The sequence below is a fragment of the Miniopterus natalensis genome, chromosome 4, assembly GCF_054644295.1.
Source record: "Miniopterus natalensis isolate mMinNat1 chromosome 4, mMinNat1.hap1, whole genome shotgun sequence".
NCBI classification, from domain to species: Eukaryota; Metazoa; Chordata; class Mammalia; order Chiroptera; family Miniopteridae; genus Miniopterus; species Miniopterus natalensis.
This window is the reverse complement of record NC_142084.1, coordinates 46,794,755-46,802,967: the sequence shown is the minus strand read 5'-3', so window position 1 is coordinate 46,802,967 and position 8,213 is coordinate 46,794,755. Positions and strand designations below refer to the sequence as shown.

The window sequence follows — 8,213 nt, the reverse complement described above, 5'->3', positions numbered from 1 at the left end:
GGAGAGAGAGAAACATCCACTTGTTGTTCTACTTATTTATGTATTCACTGGTTGCTTCTTTCACGTCCCCTGACCAGGGACCAAAATGAAAATATTGGTGTATTGAGACCATGCTCCAACCAACGGAGCCACCAGGCCAAGGCCTAGGTCAAGTTTCATGAACCACTATCCTTGTATTTGCTCTAATTAATTCCTGAACTTATCTAATTTTTTTTCACCTTTCCCAGGTAAATATTTTTAACATATTCCTTCTCCTTATTCAATATTCACTCTGGAGCCATATTGGTTTTAAGTTCTCACCCATTCATTTTTTAATATCTCATAATTTCCATATTCAATTCAATATGAATTTAATATTTCTAGGCTCTAGAGAAAACATCAACACAAAACAGGGCAAGTCTCTCCATTCAAGGAGTTTTTATGTCTGCAGGAGTCCATATGTCCTCAAGAAACTGTCAGGCCAGGATGAATGTACTATGGCCCACAAGGGAGAAATTAAGTGCTAAGGTGATGAAAAGGCTATGATAACAGAGGAAATTTTCCAGATCTCCAGAACAGAATTAAAATCACTTTGAGCCCTGGCCGGGTAGCTCAGTTGGTTAGAGCATCAACTTGATATGTCAAGGTTTCAGGTTCATCCCCAGTCAGGGCACATATACGAATCAACCAATCAATGGACGTATGACTAAGTGGAACAGCAAACTGATGTTTCTTGCTCTCCTTTTCTCTCTCTCTCTCAAATCAATCTATAATTTTTTTTTTTTTTAAGAAATCACTTTCATTTGGCAGGAATGATGAGAAGCTTATAGAGGAAACATAGTGAATTTATTTAAAAATTAAATTAGAGGCAACCTGGGGCAGCCCGGGAGCTGCTGACCCTCTGCCTATGGGATTGAGCCACGAGGTGGCCGTCATGGTGGTATCAGAGAGCCAGCTCAAGAGGATGGTGTCCAAGTACAAATACAGAGACCTAACTGTACGTGAAACTATCATTGTGATTACATTATACAGAGATCTCAAACCTGTATTGGATTCATATGTTGTTTGTTTTGTTTTGTTTTTTTAAATATATCTTTATTGATTTCAGAGAGAGAAAAAGAGAGGGAGAGAGACAGAAACATCAATGATGAGAGAGTGATTGATCGGCTAGCCCGCAACCCAGGCATGTGCCCTGACTGGGAATACGAACCCCGATCACCTGGATCCTAGGTCGACATTCAACCGTTGAGCCACACCCGGCCAGGCCGGGATTCATATGTTTTTAATGATGGTAGTTCCAGGGAACTAATGAACCTCACTGGAGCAATTCCTGTGCTTTACAGAGGTAATACATGTAATATTCCAATATGCCTGTGACTGCTGGACATATACCCATATAATTCCCTTATCTGTTTTGTTAAGCCGACTAGTTCAATGACTATTAAAACAGGAAAACATGTTGAGGCAAATGGGAAGATATACCTTCCTTATCTACACGAATGGAAACATCCACAGTAAGACCTTCTGGGGCTTATTCATTCAAGTCATGATTGTGGTTTTTGGAGATGAACTTCCAGTCTTCTCTCAACCTACGATTTCAGATTCTTATATTCCATACCAGGCAATAGGACCACCAAATACTTCCTACATGCCAGGCATGCCCAATGGAATCTCTCCATACCCATCTGGATACCCTTCCAATCCCAGTGGATACCCAGGCTGTCCTTACCCACCTGGTGGTCCTTATCCTGCCACAACAAGTTCTCAGTACCCTCCCCAGCCTCCTGTGACCAATGTTGGTCCCAGTAGGGATGGCACAGTCAGTGAGGACACCATCCAAGCTTCTCTCAGTCAGTGACAAACTGAGATGGTGACTGAAGGAGGAAATGGATCGCACCCAGGCAGAGCTCAATGCCTTGAAACGAACAGAGGAAGACCTGAAAAAAGGTCGCCAGAAACTGGAAGAGATGGTTACCCTTTTAGATCAAGAAGTAGCTGAGGCTGATAAAATCATAGAACTTTTGAGAAAGAAGAATGAAGAACTCAGCTCTGCTCTGGAGAAAATGGAAAATCAATCTGAAAACAATGATATTGATGAAGTTATCATTCCCACAGCCCCACTATATAAACAGATCCTAAATCTGTACACAGAAGAAAATGCTATTGAAGACACTATCTTTTACCTGGGAGAAGCTTTGAGGCAGGGAGTAATAGATATGAAGCCTTCTTAAACCATGTACGTCTTCTGTCCCAATAAACAGTTCCAGCTGGGTGGCACTAATGCAAAAGCAAGAAAGACTACCAGTCTCAGTGACCTCTACTGACTTCTCTGATATCAGCTGAAGACTGAACTCTTCTTAAAGCATTCTTTTCTTCTCTTTCTTTCTCTGATCAGTAGTTGCCCAGAATAAGTTATTACAGTTTATCATTCAAGTGTAAAATATCTTGAATCAATAATATATTTTCTGTTTTCTTTTGGTAAAGACTGGCTTTTATTAATGCACTTTCTATCCTCTGTAAATTTTTTATGCTGAATGTTGGGACTGACTATACTAAATAAAATTTGTCACATAAAAAAAAATTAAATTAGATAAAATTTAATGAGTAAAACATTAAATTCAAAAGTAGGGCCTATTTCTGATTCCTCATTTTATCCTTATGCCTAGAATAGAGCCTAGAATATTGCAGTAATTTAAGTACTCAAAAGATATCTGTTGAACTGATCTTGAATGACTGAATTAAACCATAAATAACTAGTAGGGCTTCAATTAAGTAAAATTGGGACAAACAGAGCAGATGTTCCTAAAGAAAAGAAACACACAACATGAGCGAAAATAGGAAAAGAGGGAAATGTGAGCAGAGAGTTGCCTAATTTGAATGGAATGAAGTTTTGACAGAAAGGCCCTATTTGACAGTTTAATGATTTTATGTGAAACACACCAGTGTCAGCAGTGTGGTGAAAGCTGGAGTCCAAGATCAAGGAGATGTATCCTGAGAAGGTGGTGAGGGAGCAGAACAATCTTTATTTCAGGCATCTGAGTGAACAGTGGCTGAATGAAAATGGGCAAAAGGAGAGAATTTTTAGATTGGGGAGAACATGTTTGTAAGGAAGGAAAGATTAAGATGCAAGTGAGAAAGAAGACAAGGTGGATGGGGCAGGTTCTCTTAGGACAAATGAGGGCACGGGATCAAAATCAGAGTCAAAGGCCCAGGACTGGACAAACACAGGCCTTATCTTGGCTTTTTTATTAACTATTTCATTTAATTTTGGGCAAGTCACTTAATACTGTGAGTTTGTTCCCTCATCTCTAAAATGGAAATGAAACTTACATCATAAGATTATGTCTACATAAAATAACTTCTGTTAAATACCTGGCATATATAGTATGCCAACATAAAATAAGTATATTTTTTTAGAATTACATACACAATGTATCTACTTATAGAATATATGCCCATGTACTGGTTTCCTAGGGTTATTATAACAAAGAACCACAAACCAGGTAGATTAAAACAACAGAAATTTATTCTCTCACTATTCAGGAGGCCAGAAGTCCAAATCCAAAGTGTCAGAAGATTTGATTCCTTCTTGGGGACTCAGAGGGAGAATATGTTCTATGCCTCTCTCCTAACTTCTGGTGGTTGCAGGCAATCCTTGCCTTATAGCAGCATAACTCCAATCTCTAACTCTGCTGTCACATGGCATTCTCCCTGTATGTCCCTGTATGTCACTGTGTCTCTTCTTTTGTTATAAGGACAACCAGTCATATTAGATTTAGAGCGCACCCTACTCTAGTGTGACCTCAATCTTAACTAATCACACCTGCAAAGACCCTACTTCCAAATAAGGTGAGCCTGGCCGGGTGTGGCTCAGCAGTTGAGCGTCGACCTAGGATCCAGGCAATCAGGGTTCGATTCCTGGTCAGGGCACATGCCCGGGGTTGCAGGCTGGATCCCCAGTCGGGGGTGTGCAGGAGGGGGCCAATCAATGACTCTCTCATCATTGATGTTTCTATCTCTCTCTCCCTCCCTCTCTCTGAAATCAATAAAGATATATTTAAAAAAAAAAGAAAGAAGGTGACATTCTAAGGTTCTAGGTTGACATGAATGGGGGAGGGCACTATTCAACCTAGTATAAGTATTTTCCTAATTTATCCTTATTTTTATAATAGCTTTAACAGGCAATTATTATATTATTATAAGAACTAGAATTTTGACCTTTGGGGGATAGGAAAATGGATGAAAGCTCAGGTCATGAACTTTGAATTCCATCTATTCCTCTTCCCCGTTGTGTTGCCTTGGAGGTTACACTCTCCTTAGTTGATAGTTTTCTCATTTAGTAAACAGGGAGTAATGTTTCAGAGTATTTTGAGGATTGAATGATGCAATATATGTAATGCATTTAGCATGGTACCTGGCCCAGAGGGACAGTGCTTTACTCTAAAAGAGGCTGACTTTTGCTGTAGATGGGGTGGAAGTGAGGGTTTCTGTTCAAATAAACAAAGATGATTTATCATTTTAATCTAGTGGCAGGCTAAAAGTCCTGTTTGCAGAGCTACTTGCATTGTTTTGACTTGCCACTTTGCTACCAAGACTCCTCCATGCCTGGCTGTTCAATACTAACATGAATGATTTACCACCATTGTTGACTTGCATGCCATAGAAATGCTGGATCATTTGTCATTGTCCTTCAATGTCTAGAATTTCAGTTTGTGCATCAACTTTATAACACTTTACCACTATATTCCTGAAAGCAACTGCTTAAACATTATTATCTTCTTCCTTGTTTTTTGAAATAATTTAAAAACATATACATAAATAATGTCTTAACTTTCATAAATTTAATACATTATCTCACTAAACCTTTAGAACTCTTTTAAGTGAAAAAGCAGGTATTTTATCTCAATTTTTTTTTTCAATCCTCACCCAAGGATATTTTTTCCTTTTTCAGAGAGTGGGAAGGAGAGAGACAGAGACAGAGATAGAAACATTGATGTGAGAGCGAGACATCGAGTGTTGCCTCCCACTTGCACCCCAACTGGGGCCAGAGCGTGCAACTGAAGTATGTGCCCTTGGCCAGAAGTGAACCTGGGTCCCTTCAGCCTGTGGGCCGACGCTTTAACCACTGAGCCAAACTGGCTAGTGCTCTCAATTTTTTTAAAGGAGAAAATTGATATTCAAAGTGGTTACATGACAAATACAACACTTTGCTGTACCCTGGATCAGTGGAGATGTCATAGATCTTGCACAGTACTTGATTACATTGGCCACATTCTAGTTCACTGTTGATCATTTAATAATAAAATATAAACATTTTAATCAATACATGCAGCCTGTGGTTGTCATTATTTTATTCATAGAGAAAACTCACTACTATATCTTTGAATAGACTTAAAACGTGATTTGAGGTTATATTGTCAAAATTATACTGGTCTTCTATTGGTTTGTTTGATTTAACACTCAACCTTGTTAGCTTGCTGTTTTCCATTGTGTTGAACAGAGAAGCCTGCAGAGGAAGTAACAGTCTGAAGCACTGTTTGCCATTCATGAAACACTTTTATGAGTCCAAACACTTATATTCAACTGATTGTATGGAGCGATGCACAAATACAGCACAGTAATGTAGTATCCTTTAACCCTATGTTTCCAGTCTCTAAACAGTCAAATATTCTTTGGATTTTAAGAATTTCTATATGCTATTGCCTGTAATGAAGTGCATGCATAGCTAGTGTCAACATGTTATGCATCAGGTGTTAGACCACTGGGGTCTGACGGACCTGGGTTCAGCAACCCTGGTACTTGAGTCTAGCTAGGAAAGAATTCAGAGTCAAGACTCAAACTATAAGAGAACATTTATTTGGAAATTCACAAAGGTAGAAGTAATTCATAGAAGAAATGGGCTTAGGAAACAAGTTATAGAGGCAAAGGAAGGGCCTTTGGAACTTAGAAGTAAGGAAGGTAAAGGTGACAAGCCTAGGGACATGGGGAGGAAGGGGAAGTGAAAGGCATGGGAGTACTCCTGGGAGGGAAAGCCTCTGGGTCCTCATCCTAAGGGTTTTAAGGGTGGAGATTTTAGGGAAGGTCCCAGGAGAAGATCTCAGTAGAATATTCAGCAGCTTTCCAGGTATGTCCTTTCAGGGTTGCGGTCTCCACTGATTGATTAGTCAGTGCCAGTGAGAGGTCATTATTCAATTAGGCTCATCCTGAGGTCAGCCTTGGCTGGGGCATTGCCTGTCTGGTTTAGCTGCTTTTCTAGGCTTAGAGCTGAAATACAACTGAGGCCTAAATGTTATCCCTAGGGAGGAAAAGACAGGGAGTCCAAACTGCATGACTAGTGATATGCTAGAAGAGGAAAGGTCACCCTGAGGATGAGGTCTCAACCTAAAATTATCCTTTCCTAGGCACCCAGGGTTTTCCACCCTGGTGACCTTCTGTACCTAGCCCATCCCATCGTCCTTGCTCTGCTCATGTCTGTCTAAATGCCTACCACAAACGTAAGAAATGTCCTAACCTGTAATAATTTTTTGTGAGTTTATATGAGCCAAACTGATGACAATTGCAGGGAAGCAAAATGTCAATGGATTGAGAAAATGCTCCAGAAAATGGCAATTTTACCCCTTATTTTATACGTCAGAATCAAAGGGGAAGACATAAGGCGATTACATGAAACCCACTGGTGATAGATTAGAGAGGCAGGAGAAAGCAAAGCAGGGACATCTCTGGGATTGGATGAAAAGGAAAATGGATAGACACATATTTCTTTTACATAGGTGGGTATAGGATAGTTAACTGTTTACAATTAACATGATAATAATAATGAGGAACTGGTGGTCCTCTGCTCTGGTGCAGTGGTTGTGCTCCGAGGGGTCCAGAAAAAAGGAAATTACTTCTATATTCCAGAGGTACATTATCAGGTATGTTATTGTAGATGCAAAAAAAAAAAAAAAAAGACAACAGGTTCGGTTAAGGTAAAGATTTACCTTTGTTAGGGGAAAAATACTGGCCTAGGACATGACTACCTGCCATGAACTGCTTTTCTAAGGCCACAAGGCAGGCCTTCCTCTGAGTTTGTCAGGTTTAGTATGCGGCCCCTAGGCAGGCAGGGAATTTTACAGACTGACTTGTAAGATCAAGACAAATCATGCAGGGTGGAGGGGGTCAATGGGAAAAAAAACAGGGGACATTTGTATTACTTTCAACAATAAAGATAAATTTTTAAAGAAGGCAGATCATGCATTAATTTCAAATCTCAGGAAACCCAAGGTTGTGTACCAACTACCTGAATCTAGAGACCAAATGCAACAAATTGCTGATAGTTCATAAAAGCTGCATATGCTGTAGATTTGGTAATTTGGCTCTATATGTGTTTCAAAAGTATATCTACACGATTCTTTTGGTTTACTTTATAGTAACTACAATAACTTCCGTTTTACAACAGAGAAGGAAGCACTTTAAACAAAAGGAGACCTTAGCACATGTGTGCAGAAGACAACGCTAGATGGTTTTTGTGTCTTCTGAATTTGCTGGGAGATCTCTAATTTCTGAGACTGTGATATTCTCTTAGCCTGGTATTTCACCACAAATAAAATTTTTAACAGAACACAGATTTCATGGTTTTGTGGCTTGTCCAAACTTTCTTTTTTAAAAATCCTGAACATATTGCAGATAAAAATGATCATTTACTTTCTAAATTTCACTTTACAAAATAAAAATATATAAATGCTTTTAAGATTTATTTCAGAACATTCTAAACCCCAGGAATGTTTATTGATATAAACCCACATAGATTAAGCAATTTAGAGATTTAAGATAAACAGGCACCACTTTGCAGTAGATTCGGTAATGAGAAAGCATTTCAGCAGGTTCTGCCACAAAGCATTTGGGAGTCTTAAGTTAGAGCTTCAGAATTCCTTCTAAAAAAGGACAAAAGAGAGACTTCCTGTCATTTCCATTGGTTTCTGCATGTGGGGCCAATATGGGCAACACATAGTTTAAACAGATGCAAATGGTAAGGGGAGGAGGCAAAACCATACCTAGTTTTACATTTCTCCAAATCCAGATTGAATTAAGTCAGTCTCTCCTAAAAGCTTCCAGAGTAGACTTCCACTGAAGTTACAGCACACTTGAATGGTTTATTTCACCAATATTTGCTTATGGAAATAAAGGGGAGTGACAGAGGGGAAAGAGGAGGGGAGTGGAGGAGGGGTTTGGGGCTGAGGGAGGCTCTGACCACA

General features: G+C 39.4%; 1 pseudogene; it reads left to right on the top strand.

Moving 5' to 3' along the window:
- Positions 1-913: 913 nt before the first annotated feature.
- LOC107525612 (tumor susceptibility gene 101 protein-like) lies at positions 914-2,210 on the top strand (annotated as a pseudogene).
- Positions 2,211-8,213: the final 6,003 nt, after the last annotated feature.